The sequence below is a fragment of the Hippocampus comes genome, unplaced genomic scaffold (assembly GCF_001891065.2).
Source record: "Hippocampus comes isolate QL1 unplaced genomic scaffold, H_comes_QL1_v1.1 scaffold22, whole genome shotgun sequence".
Classification (NCBI taxonomy): Eukaryota; Metazoa; Chordata; class Actinopteri; order Syngnathiformes; family Syngnathidae; genus Hippocampus; species Hippocampus comes.
Genome location: NW_017806175.1, coordinates 554,992 through 569,253, shown reverse-complemented (window position 1 = coordinate 569,253; position 14,262 = coordinate 554,992). Strand labels below are relative to the sequence as shown.

General features: G+C 42.5%; 2 long non-coding RNA genes across 2 annotated transcripts in view; both read left to right on the top strand.

Moving 5' to 3' along the window:
• The first annotated feature begins 916 nt into the window (after positions 1–916).
• Positions 917–14,262, top strand: part of LOC109532010 (uncharacterized) — a 44,657-nt gene continuing 31,311 nt past the window's right edge. Inside the window, exon 1 of the long non-coding RNA XR_002171292.1 lies at positions 917–1,187. This is a non-coding gene — a long non-coding RNA (uncharacterized LOC109532010). The remainder of the gene's footprint in view (positions 1,188–14,262) is intronic.
• Positions 8,917–10,835, top strand: LOC109532008 (uncharacterized). The gene is made up of 3 exons (XR_002171290.1): positions 8,917–9,200; positions 9,317–9,499; positions 10,696–10,835. It is a non-coding gene; the product is annotated as an uncharacterized LOC109532008 (long non-coding RNA).

Genomic DNA, 14,262 nt, shown 5'->3' with positions numbered 1-14,262 from the left:
CAGACTCGGGCGCTCCCGTGAGAGCGTATACATTATTTACACGCCATCTGCTGCACCGGCTCGCTTGCATCTTTCCCGTTGCATGACGCACAAAATAGCTGCATTCGTCTCAGCTGCAACTTTTTTGCACATGCAAATAAGAACATGGTGCCTCTCAAGAGCACACGCTGTGTGCAGTGCCAAGTAGTACAACCAAAACAATTTTCACATACAGTGAATATTGTGGTTTATTGTTCGCGTGCTTCCTATTTGGCGGATTTTCAAGCAATTGTTTTCCAGTCATTTTTTTACAGAACCTGGATATCCAGGAAATGTATACTTGTGTGTCTTCAGCGCAGTCCCATGTTGTGTCGCAACATTCCAGACAGTGCTGAGGTTCAATGGAAGACATTCGGACGAGGACGCCTCTTCAGTGTAATAAGAGAGCAGAGAAAATACTGTATATGCTTCTTAGTGTTGTTGTGTAATCTGTCTGTATGTGTTGCTCCTCCACATGCGTGGTGTGTGAAAGTAGCAGTTTTGTTAAGGTTTCTCATGATTTTAGAGTGACTGACTGCTCATTTCTTAGGTTTTGCATTAGTCGCAGACTTTGATTAAAAGAAATGTTATTGTTTGGTTGAACCATTGTGGTACTGGTATTTTTTTTATATATACTTATTTGTACAATCTCTCATTCTTTTTAGTTATATGGATCAGTTTTACTGTCAGTGTTCTACAAAGACATCAACTGGGAGGGACATGAACAGCGTGAAGTAAGAATGCTTTGCATTGCATTTGGAGAAATTGCAGAGAGTCTTCATCTTGTCGTTTCTTCAAAACATTGATGGAAAACTGGCAGCCCACTCCCGATTAATTTCTGAAATTAAAAAAATATATATTGTTGCTAATTGCTGATCATTGAAATGTGTAATACCGGTGTTAACCATACGATGGCAGAGCTCACTCTCCAGTGCCTCCAACGCCGAGGCTGAAATTGTGAAGAAGAGCATACCGTGGCCACCACAACAAAAGTACGGCAACGACTGTGATTTATTTTCCCCTCCCCACAGTGTAGTAAATTAGTGTCCTCCAATAACATAGATATGCCCAACGCTTAATAGTGTTTCAAACGCGTGGCATAATTTCGGAAGCATGTTACAGAGGAGCACACATCGCTGCTCTATACAGTACTGGCACAGTCCGCTCAGGTGAGTGAGCTTGCTCTTCATTTGGAGATTTGAATGATATGCAAGAAAACAGAGGGTCGTATAAGATTACAATTTTCAGTTGATTTTTGGGAAAACGTGCACAAAATGAGTTCTTGCATTTAATGTCGGTTTGCCGTTTAACAGTTTGCCATTTTTGACCGGGAATTTTTATACAAGAGGGCCCTGGGACTGTCCAGCACCGACAGTCAAATGGCTCCGACATTCCTCCCAATCAAAATCGATGCTGGTACACGCGTGCTGCCGAGAAGGTGCAAATTCTCCTGCTTTGACAAATGGCGTGGCCAAAAAATGCTGAAAACAATCCACATCAGGTCCACACGACATAACAACAACACCATGTTACAAAACAAAACACAAAAACAACAAAAAAGCAAGGCACTTGAAGGGCACTTGCCAACGGCTGCCTACTTGGGCGCCATCTTGAGGTAAAAAATGTGATTCTTTTGTGTAGTTGGGCATTGGATCTTTCTATGAAAATTATAATATATGAAGATACTCCTCTATACTTTGACTCAATGAGAAAACGGTCCTGCACACATTTTGCTTAAAATAATAGAGGTAAATATTCCATTCTTTCAACAAGCCATAGGCAGTGTTGTTTAAAAACAGTCAATTTGTAGTTTTCACATTTTGGTCCAGGCTAGTGTTAATGCTCATTCCCACTAATGGTGGCATGAAATGCGTCGCGGCATGGGCAACAGACAACAGATTGTTGCCCCTAAGCAAGAACAGTGTCAGTTGAGAACGCTGGAAATGTCGCATTGGAACGTGGAAACTTCCCAGGGGAGCACTCTGACAACTTCCTGAACGGGATCCACAGCTTATTAGGCCCATTTGTGTCACCTGCTCACTTCCACTGGCACAAAGGGCCTCCTGAGTGGAATTTAATTCTCTTCGAATAATCTGGCAAAGTGGAAGGAATTCACCATGTCAGGTAAGGACTGTCGGAAATAACATATACTACCCGTATATATCTTGGTGGTGTTTGTTTCTATGACTGTCCTTCAAAATATTGTAATATGTTGAAACCGCCCCCCCCCCCCACCCCCGAAAAAAAAAAGACAGATGACTGCTGGAATAGAAAACCCTGTCCGATGTTTGATACAGTGATCCCAAAGTGGGCACAACTCTCACTGCCGTAGAAGATGGAAGCCTTTAGAAAAGAAAATCCAGTCAGCACAACAAAGGCATAAAGTATATTTACTGCAAAACTCATTTGGCAAAGCATTTAAGTAGAACATAAATCTTCTTTATAGGGGGCTCTGTTAGTGCAAAGTCACTGCTTGGACCTTAAGTGGCCAAAGTGAGATGTAATCCAGGGCCTTCATCAATCCTGCTTGTATTGTTCCCCAACAGAAATGTATTCTCTCTGCTCGCGATGACATTTTCCCTCCCTTTCGCCGCCTCGGCTTGCACATGTTTGCTTTTGGCGCGCGCCTCCGTGTCAAGCGCACTGGTGCTATTTGTCGCTTGGACGCTGATGGCTGTGATAATGGTGACGGTGACAGTGAGAGGTGCTGTTGTGGGCTGGTGGAAGCAGCAGAGCCCCCTCCAGCCCCCCTGCTGTTTGCTCAGGGAGATGCGCAGCAAGCCCCCCTACAGTCACTGCCAAACACTGGCACTGCTTCGAGTGTGTCGTGGTTGCATGCTATTTCTTTGTTCGCCTTTGAATGTGCATGTTGTGATAGTGATTGATTGACCCCGTACTGTTTTAGCAGTGCTTTAATGATGATGTGTAAATAGATTGTTTCTCAGTGCAGGACATACCTCCTCCAAGGCTGAAATGACCGACTTCATTTTCGTCCAATGTCGTATCGTGCAGAATCATGCTGACTGTAGGACGTGTACAATAGCTTGCATGTCGTTCAATTTCTCATCGCTGGTCTTGTTTCACGAAACTAGTGGTACCGTCACTCGCAAGTTTAATTTGCGCTCTGAATTCCGAATTCTTGTTTTTAGGGCCTTTGCCATATTGAGCAGAATAAATAATGTTACCGGCAAGAGTTGTCATCGCGGGAATGTCCCACCGTTGACACTCATATTGGCTTCTTGAGAGAGCAAACGAGTTGAGAGTGAATCAGCAGTGCCCTATTTCTTATCTTCCTGAAATCAGCTTGTTGTAAGCGGCCAGCAAAGTCAAGAAAGTGTATGAGGAAGAGCAGGTTGGATCTCACCAGTTAGTTTGTGCAATGGCCGCTTGCTACAACTTGCACAAGCAGAGCCCCCGTTAACCCCCGCGTGCCTTCCCTCCTCAGCCGCTGCTGCGACAAGAAAAGTTGCGGCAATCGGAACGAGACGCCCTCTGACCCCGTCATCATCGACAGGTAGGACCCGCCCCCTTTGTGTGTGTCTGTGTGTGTGTGAGATGACATGATAAGACCATTTCAACTGATGGAGGCTGCAGTTCATATTCTCCACTGCTCACTCTATTTAGTTTCAATTTCTTTGACGACATGAATTATTAGCTTTCAATTCCACTTAACAATCATACAATTCTATGGCCCATGCACTACCGCAGAGCAAATTTTAATCTGGTACTACTATTTACTGTTTAACTGTGTTCAGATGACTGCTGTGAAAGAGGTCATTAAAACAACAAAGCCAGTCTTGGCCAAAGATGTTGTCCGAGCGAGTGTGGACATTTTTCAGGTCTTCCAGAGTGTGCACGTGTTGTTGTGTGCACGCGAGCAACGACAAAGCCAAATATTGTACGTGTGTGTGTGTGTGTGTGGATGATTTCAGCTCGGCAAGTCCGCCACCCAACCATCTGTCACCACGGGGCCACCGTGTTCTGAAGCCAATCATCTCCTTCCAACAGCTTCTAGCGTCCTTGCTCCATTTTCCAGCAACGCTGCGCCACGCCAAACACACACACACACATGCACACGCACAGACTCACTCACACTCAATGGCAACGTCTGCCACATGCTGCTATCAGCAGACGCACTGACTCACACTCGCAAACTTAACTATCGCACAAAGGCCGCCCCTTGGACGTGTCTGTTGGCGGAATTGTGTCAGTTCCAAATTGCCGCTTGTTTGGAAGTTCTCAGAGACTCTGATGAACAAGTTAGGTTGCAGTGCTTCGGAGGAGCCTATTGTGTGACACGTGGACTCTTTGGAGTGATTAGCACTGTCTACTCCCCCCACACTGTTCAAACACAAACTCACATATACAGGTGCGGTTCAATGAATTTGAATATCATCGGAAAGTTCAAGATAAATTTGTATATTCTACAGATACCTTAGACAGGAAAATATTTTACAGGTGTAAACTTTTTTTTTTTTAATCCACTTTAAAATGGACAAAACCAGAAAATTGACAGAGCAGCTTTCACTCTCCTGCGGGGTTTTCCACAGTTTTTTGGAGTGTGTCTCGAAGAACTTTTAGTTTATTTACGCAGAAAAACGTTGTTGCTGTCAGTGTTTGACCAGCTTGACATCAGGACTCTCAAGTTCTTCGACACCAAACTTATCCAAGCATGCCTTTTTTTTTTTGGCCTCGCTTTGTGCATTTGGGAACAGAGAAGGTCCTTCCCCAACTTTTTCCCATTAAGGTGGAAGCATACCATCCATCCATCTTCTTTAGTGTTTGTCCTCATTAGGGTTCCAGGTGAGCTGGAACCTATCCCAGCTGACTTTTAGGAGAAAACAAACAACCATTTACGGTCACATTCACATTTAGGTTCATTTACTGCTTTGAATTGTGTATAACATGCGTGTTTATCTTTTTTTTGACATGTGAGTACCTGGAGTAACCACGCGAGTAATGAGAAAAGTTTAGTTGTAGAATCTGACAAACCAAATGCAATTGTGCATGTGCATCTTTTGGGTTTGAATTTTGCATTGATTCCCGTTGTCACGTTCCCTCCACTTCGAGACAGCCGCCGCTTTTAAATAATGCAGCCCTTTCACCTCATAGTATGAGATCATATAGAAGAACTTGCTGCGAAAGATTCGGCACACACAGATGTGAGCAGTCTCGTGTGAGCAGCCTGTCATCTCATAAATAGTTCAATCTTCTCCTGAAAAATAGATCTCGGCCTGCCTGTCACGGCATCTATTCACGCACCAGATATAGGTAGTGAGTAACCGTGAGGCCGTCCATGTGCTGTAGCGTGATCTCTACCTGTGCTTTTCGAAGAGATTCATTGCAACAGTGTGGATAGAAATCAGATGGGGATTTCTTGGCTTAACGTTGCACCCTCATAAGCGTCGGATTCCAATTTTAATTTGATGTGCAAAGCTAAATCATATTTTTGGGTATGTTACTTTATGTGGAATTATTCATTTTTATGGATTTCAGATCATACTTATTTATGGATAATTTATGTTAGGTCATGGAAGAAAGGATCAAAATAAGTTTAGATTTTTTTCCTACTCGTTTTTGGACTGGCAGTTGTGGTTGAACCGATAAGGTGACGAGTCGACTATTCTGTGATTATTTTTTGTCCATTTTTTTTTTTTTTTTGGCAAAATAGTCATCTGCGAAATAACTCAAACTAAAATAGAAAAAATATTGTTGTTCATGAAGGCTGCTTTTAACAAAACAAAATCTACCTGAAAATACATTTGACGTTTATAAAAGGAACTAAAACTAACAGCAAAAAAAAATGCCCTTCGTTTTAGTCTTTGTCAAATTTCATTCGTGAACTTTCAGGGTTTCTTTTGCATGTTTTTATTTTCAGTATTACTGTTCGGCCATACAGAAGAAGAAAGGTCGTTTGGGAATTGCAGTTTACTTTATGAGACAATACTCTTTTATTTCAATTGCACTCAACAAATACTACATACCAAGCTATTATCACCCTGGACAGAGGGTCCAAAAATAGGCTAGTTGTGGATGAGAACAACAGTTAGCCTTGCTAGCTTTGTCTACTCCAATCGTTGCTCGCACGGGGACTGACGGCTCCAAAGGAGGGCAGCGGCACAAAATGAAGCTCTGTCTTCGGAGCCATGATGTGATGCCCGATAATGCATGCACAGCAACTGCATGATAACGAGGACATTATTCATATCACAACATGTGCCAACACCACCACACTTGGTAGAGTAATACTTGTTGCGGTACAGCACATAGCTGGTGTATGCTCCAAAAGTCTGGGAAATATTTTACTACAAATGAGAGGTTTCTTGACATTTGAAGGTCTATCCTTGAATAAAATAAAATCACATGTGAAATAGAAACAGCGTGAAAGAGAAGAGCTGAATTTTTGGGCCGACGAGCCGCGAGTCATTCAACCCCGAACTGATGTTTCAGTATAGGATCTTTTATATTGTCGATTTTTCATTTCCTTATTTTTTTTTTTTCGTACTGCATGTTCGACCATTCAATCAATATTTATGAGGCTAGTATGAATGACCACGATGTGGCATGATTCCTACTAATGACAAATGTTGCCATTAGCGCTTATTGCGCTCCATTGGAAGAGTCCCAACTTGTCCACTCCTTCCCCGGCAGGTTAATTAGAATTCAACCGAGTAGTGCACTTCACCGATGGAGCACACTAAAATCTTTGACCCACGTGGTGTGCACTGTGTGTCCACTAACAGTATAATGGGCTAAGAGTGCCAAACTACTCATCTACTGTAAGTGCTGCCCATTAAAAGTAGAGAGAGCATATCTAAGTCAATGTGATCTGTGAAAGACATAACAGACACTCTGAATTTTTGCTTCGTTCGCCACATGGCACTTTAGCAGGCGTAGTGGTAATTGATTTTTAGAAAGCGCACCAAACCTCCAGTACGCCGAGGGTTCTTTTTCCTTTCATGCTAAAACAGGATGTGCTTTGTACTGAGGGAAAATGTTGCTTTTATATAACCTGATTTGCAGTGGTGTCTTCATTTGGTGCCACTTAGGTAGCTACATCAGGAAAAATACACCAATGGAATCCAATAGGTTGAAACGAAATGATTCCAATTTTACGGGCAAGTGTGTTCCATTTTACTCGCTTTTACTATCTAGTCACGTGCCATTGTACTTTCACTTTTAGCTTTCGTAGATGATGAGGGACAACAGCAGTTTGAGGTGAACAGTCAACATACATTTAACAAACTAAATGAAAGCAAAGAATCGATAGAAAACAATAAAGAATGGAAGTAGAAAGCATGAGTCGAAATAACTACAAATCACTTTTGTCTAACATCTTTTGCTCCTGTGCCATGTTTTTCCATGTAGACCGTCCTGCGTAGTTTTCGCGGGTGTGCGGTGCAGACGCCCTGCGGAATGTTTGCCGAAATGGTTGTAATTTCGCAGCGTGGATACTTGCGGACCTCGCTGGTGTGTCAAACATAAACCAAGATTCAGACTTCAGCGCATCATGCCTTTTTGTTGGTTGCGCTCAAATTTCCATGTCATGCACGGTGGGTAAAAAAAAAGATTTTTTTTCAGGTGTTTTCCTTGTCATCTTATCGCTGTTGAAATGATTCATTGTACCGTATTTGTGAGTTGTCATTGCTTGTTCGTGTCAGTCAACGAATCAATGCGGGCGCTCCAACGCACCCCTTTCAGTGTACTGAAGGCTGAATGTCAAACTTCTCTTTGCCTCTTTGACACTCCTGAGATCCCGTTGTCTGATTTCAACCATTACAGCACACAAGTATGTGGCTTCAGTGCGTTACGAAAGTAATGACCATAAATGTTTGAGGGTCAATCGCAGTATCGGTTTCTACAGTAAACGTCATTTTTAAACTTTTGGGGGGGTGGGGGGGTCACGTAGCTTCATCGCTCCATGTTGACAGGACACCTTGGTCACTCTGGTCAACAGCAAATTTTAATCTAAGATGTCTGCATGTGTCCTTAATTGCATTTTGACGCTGATTTGGGGAAAAAAATAGCTTTGCTTTTTTTTTGTTGTCGGACATTTGTTTTTAAGTTGTAAAAGTTTGCGCAATATGGATTTTCCCATATGTTGTAATATATAGCTATGACGTGAAGTTTCAGGAAAAAATTTGCACCAGTTGCTCAACTTAACCTGACGTTCATAAATATTACAAAATACATGACCGTAGTGCAGCTGACAACGACAATGATGATATGCAAGAGGGGAAAAAAAAAGACAAGGGGTGATTTGGAATGAAAATGTCATCTGGAAAAGTTCACTTAGCTCGATTGGTTTATTCAGTGACACATCCAGTCAAAACAGGATGTACCAAAAATGTCCTGTTGAGACAGACCCTTCGTCATTGCATTGCTCAAGTACCTTGGTGGCCTTTCAAGAGTCAAATCTGAGGTGCGCCTCGTCCAACATTGCTAACTTTGTACTTCTTTTTTTTTTTTTTTTTTTTTTATAATAAAAATAAATGGCGCAGTCATCATCCATTTGCCCACATGGGCAAACTAACTTCTTTCATTCTGTTAATGAGCAACCGATTGAATGCTGAACTTTGATGAGAATAGCGGTGCCTATTTTGTTTGCGCTATTGATCTCTGCGAATGATTACCGAGAAAGCAAAACAAAGAAAAATAAACAAACCAAAAAAAAAAAACCTTCCCATTGCAAAATGGCACAAATCGCCAGCGTGTATGGCCAATTACTTCGCTCGCGCAAAGTCAATGGCGGTGTGACGGAGCTCCTCCATTGACGTCGCGTCATTTCATATGTTCAGACATTCGTGACGTTTGCAATCATGCTCGGCCGTTTGAGGTGTACGCTTAAAATGTGGCGTTCAAGGTGCTCAGGGACCAGCCTGTGTGTGCACCGTGTGTTTGTGTATGAGTGTGTGGCTCCACATTCCTCCCCTACTGTGAGACGGGACACAACGGGAGACTTGCGCAAATATATTGTGCAATACACCCACCGCCCCCTCACACACACTTTTTTTTAAACAGTGTAATCCGCAGCTGAAACGTTCTACGTATACCGATGTCGTGCGGGCTCCATTTTTAGTTGCGAGTGGCGGTTGTGAGAGAAGAGGACAAAATGAAGACGATAGCGCAAAGCTGTGTCCTCTAATTGTGGATGCATACTTTGACCTTGGTGAAATGTCAAGGTAAGACGAAAGCGGCGTACAAATGTATCGGTCACAGTGGCTTTGGTCGGATCTTTGTCGCGTCGTTGGAAGCACCTGGCGACTGAGAAATGGATTCTTGTACTTTTGACTTGCAGAGTGCACACTTGAAGATTTTATGAACGGTCACCTGTACGATTCCAATTTTGACACAACCAATTTGGAGGCCACATACCTCAACGGGCAGCAAGTGCAAGTGGGCTGCACTGTTGGCTACAGCGGATTTTTCCAACTCATCTGGACCAATGGAAGGTGGCAGGCTCGTGGAACAAAATGTCAACGTAAGAGACGCTTTTATGCATTTACCGCATTGGCTGAGGCTATGGTATTGTGCTGTTTTTTGGTTTCGTTTTTTTTTCTTTCTCATGAAGGAAAAACACAACAGGTTTGTTTGTGTTACACTTGGCACCAACGTTTGACTTCCAAAGCTGACGGCTCCCCTTGACAGACAAATTGTAGCTTTTGCAGCATTGCACTCGAAGATAGATGATAAGATCTGACAGTATTGGTTTCTCGCAGTAAAAAAATATATATATATTAGAGCTGTCAGTTTAGCGCGTTTTATTGGCATTAATTGAAATGAATTTTAACGGGATTAAATTTTTTCTCGCGGGATTAACGCGGCAGACGTCACAGCGGATGTTACGTTGCTCTATAAATAAACCAGAAACAAAACAACAAGCGCGCTGCACATCCACGCACGCGCGCGAGACATTTGGCCAGCCACGGCAGCTCGAGACACCGAAAACGGATACTATTACGACTGCAAAACATACAGGTAATTTTGGTCTTGTCAGTGGAACCATCTGGCAACTTTTTAAAAGTAAACTTTTCATTCATAAAGTCTTTAAGTATCCGTTTTTGGTGTCTCGCGCTGCCATTGCTGGCAAATCTGAGCGCGTTATTATCGGCATTAATTTAAATGAATTTTAACGTGATTAAATTTTTTCTCGCGAGATTAATGCGGCACATGTCACAGCGGATTTTACGTTGAACATTAGATCTGGCATTCAGACCTAATGTTCCACTACAAATTAAAATGCTTCTCAAATATGACATTTTGACCTCCTCTCCTTATTTCAAAAGATTATTAAAAATGAATTTTAGTTATCCCTCAATAAAACCAGGCCTGTAGGGCACGAGAGCACCCCAGGTATCCAACCAGACCACCCTCATTCTGATCTGATGTCGGCCTTTGAAAAGTGACAAGATGACCTGCGTTCTGTCATGACCTGCATTCTAACATGTTGATCTTTTCGCCCATTTTTGGAACATCCTAAAAGAATGAATCCTAGTTATCCCTCAACCGGACCAGGTCTGTACAACACTACAGCATCCTGGCTATCCAGCCAGGCCACCTCCATCCGTATCCATTGTTGCATTTTAAAATAAAAGGCCTCTGAAAAGTGACATGTTGACCTGAATTCTGACAAGTTGACCTGCATTCTAACATATTGATCTTTTCACCCATTTTTAGAACATCCTTAAAGAAAGAATCCTAGTTATCCCTCAACCAGACCAAGTCTAGAGGACACTACAGCACCCCAGAGATCCAACCGGACGAGCCTGATACAGATCTGTTGTTGCATGTTGAAATAAAAGGCCTCTGAAAACTGGCATGCTGACCTGATTTCTGCCAAGTTGACCTAAGCATGTTGATCTTTTCGCCCATTTTAAAAACGTCTTTTAAAAAAGAATCTTAGTTATCCCTCAACCAGACCATGTTTGGGCGACATTACACCAGACAGGCTATCCAGCCGGATCCAGTGTTACATTTTGGAATAACAGGCCTCTGAAAAGTGGCAAGTTGACCTGAGTTCAGACACCTTGGCCTGAATGCCTCACTGTTGACCTTTTCGACCCTTTTGAAAAAAAAAAATTTAAAAAAGAATCCTAGTTACCACTCAACCGGACCCGGTGTGTGTATCATCTGTAAAAAGTAATATGGTTATTATGGAGATGGATAAACAAGTTGCTGTGACCTGGTTAGGTTATTTTACGAACAGTCTGACATTAGTGTAATTTTTTTAATCTGGACTTTAAATTATTACGACACAAAAAACCCTTTCAACCAGTGATTGCTCTCAAACTGCAAAGGGAGCTTAGCTTCCCCTAAAATGTCAAAAAATAAGTGATCAAATACAGTATACGTGTGGACAGACAATTGTGTGTACATGTTATTGACTAAATATGCGCAACAACGCGCTCAACTTTTGTTCCAAATCAGCTTCTTATTACTGGTTACGACGTGACAAATTCAGTTACAGAATTCTACACTCATGTACATATTTATAATGTCCATATACATACACACACACATACACAGATTTACAAATTTATTTATATATACATATATACACATATACCGGTATGTGAAAAAAATCCTCGTCTCACCCCTCGGGTGGTGTCCGTCCCTCATTCAGCTCAGGTCCTCTACCAGAGGCCAGGAAGCTTGAGGGTTTTTGTGTGCAGCGATGACTGTTTGAAAGTGCTCCATAAATACAGTTGAGTTGAGTTGAGGGTTCTGCGCAGTATCCTGGCTGTTCCCAGCACTGCGCTTTTCTGGACTGAGATGTCCGATGTTGTTCCCGGGATCTGTTGCAACCACTCATCTAGTTGGGGGGTCACTGCCCCGAGTGCTCCGACCACCACAGGCACGACTGTCACCTTTACCTTCCAGGCTCTCTCCAGCTCCTCTCTGAGCCCTTGGTATTTCTCGGGTTTCTCGTGTTCCTTCTTTCTGATGTTTCCATCACTTGGGACCGCTACATCCACTACAACGGCTTTCTTCTGCCCTTTATCCATGATCACGATATATGGTTTTAATCACAAATCTTGTCAAAAACTGACTGACTTAGACAAAAACGGGAAACTGCAACCTACCAATATAAAACAATTGAAAGAATTTCAACAGAATAAATCCCCCCCCCCCCCAACAGTGCCATTTGCTGGAGCTGATGGAACACGGTCACAACTGCCCTAAATGCAAATTCTCAACTGCAACTTTGTCTGGGTAGCGTGAGGAACTTCCCAGCTCAGCAAAACATTTTCACACCGCGTGCCGCTTCGCATGCACGTCGACACGCAGAGCATGCTGAGGTTTGAATACGTGGCCGAGGGAGGGAGCGAGCGAGCGGCGTCCACTGTAAGTGCCACGAGAGCTCTTCAGCAGTCAGCTCAGACGCCTCAGCTAGTGTCATCTGACTTGTATTGAATGGCTATGTGATTCACTGACCTTCTGGCTGCCTCATGCCTTGCTAATGTAATCTGCTGCTACTGCTGCTGCTCATGCTGGCTCATGGCTCTCTCAATCGAGTGGTTTTTGTTTTTTGTTTTTTTGTTTTTTTTTTTTGCTTCACCAAAGTGTAAGCACAATCACAGGCACACGCTCTTGCTGATCTTTTGATAACAATTGGTTAAGCTAGCTAGATGTAAAAATGCAGCACAGCTTCGAATATCTACAGTATATATTAATAGCATGTTCAAAAAAGGAGTAAACTTGTTTCATTCTTCACTGATTTTGCAACGTACTCCAGGTCCTGGCCACAGATTTTTTTCACGCATTGATTTGTTCAAATTTGACACGCATAGTAGCTCCTCGTCAGTGCAGTAGATAGGACCAAGGTGGGGTGAAGCACTCCGGTGTCTCGAGCTTGTCAGTCAGCAACAGCTGGGTGTGACATCGGCTCCATGGTGGGCATTGCTAAGTGTCCAGTTTAATAAAGTACATTTCCAGATATAAGAAATGAAAAATAATGACCTAAAGGACAGCTTAAACATTTTATTCAAGAAAAAGTTAACTAAAGATAGTGAAGCTGGAGACAAAAGCTGTTGTGGGATTCGTTGTTTCTTAGTATGCAAGATGGTGTCGTTAAAAAAAGAACTTAAGGGAAAATGGGAATAGAATGCATGTGACATTTTTTTTTTCCTGACTAAACATACAGATAGACTCTCTCTCTCTGTCTCTCTCTGTCTGTCTCGTGCTCACGCACATTTAGATGAATTCAGCGTGGCCGTGGTAGATTTACATTTGGAATAAAAATGCATATAAACACCTAAGCAGTGTGGATTTTGTATGCATGGTTGCGCTTCCCTTAGCTGTGGCCACGGTTGCTAGGCTACCAGTCATTCCAGTTGTTGGAGGGGACCTGACATTAGGGAGAGCAAATTGACCACAGGAGGCTTTAATCTGCCATGAAACAGCAGCTGGCGCACACACACACACACACACACACACACACACGCACACACACGCACACACGCGCACACACATGCCATTTGAACTTTATTTCAACATTTATTCTTCACACATTATTTCATACATTTGGCCCAGCCGTGTGACTGTCATTGTAGTCACTGGCCAATTGTGGACTCATTCCCGGCCTGATTACATTCCTTTTGTACATGTGGACATGCGTGCTTGCGCACATTGAATCATCTTTTTCCATAGGCAGTAAAAAGAAACCTTGGATTGCACAGAGATCAATAAATGATTAAAACAAATATCACTGAATGTACAATGAGTAACTTTTCACAAATATAAATACAAAATGCGTGTTCAGTTTAAAAAAAAAATCCAAATGACAATCATGCAACGATTACTTCAGCTCATTGAGCTTTTAAAGAATTGACTCCATAACGTTTTTTTTTTTATTCATTTAAAATATAAAAGAAGTGCTCCCCTCAAATTGTCCTTTGGCATACAGGCAGTCCAGAATGTTATTGAAGTGAGGAGTGAAGTTGTTTGTCGATAAGCCAGGAAGATGACTGAAGTCCCCATTAACCAGTACGAGGGCTTGCATGAAGTCACTTCGTTCATCCGAGTAGCACACATAGAGAATCAACATTCAAATACCCTGTCCCATTTTTCCTTTCTCTATATTCACTTACTTTATTTTACCGCTCCATCATAGCATTTCTGGGACATATTCTTTGAAGCCCCTGATTTTATGAGCATAGACAAACGGCGACGGTCTAACAGCGCCGATGTTCTGCGCTAAATAACTGGTCACAGTTAAAACACTCTATTAGTGCTAATGGTTTA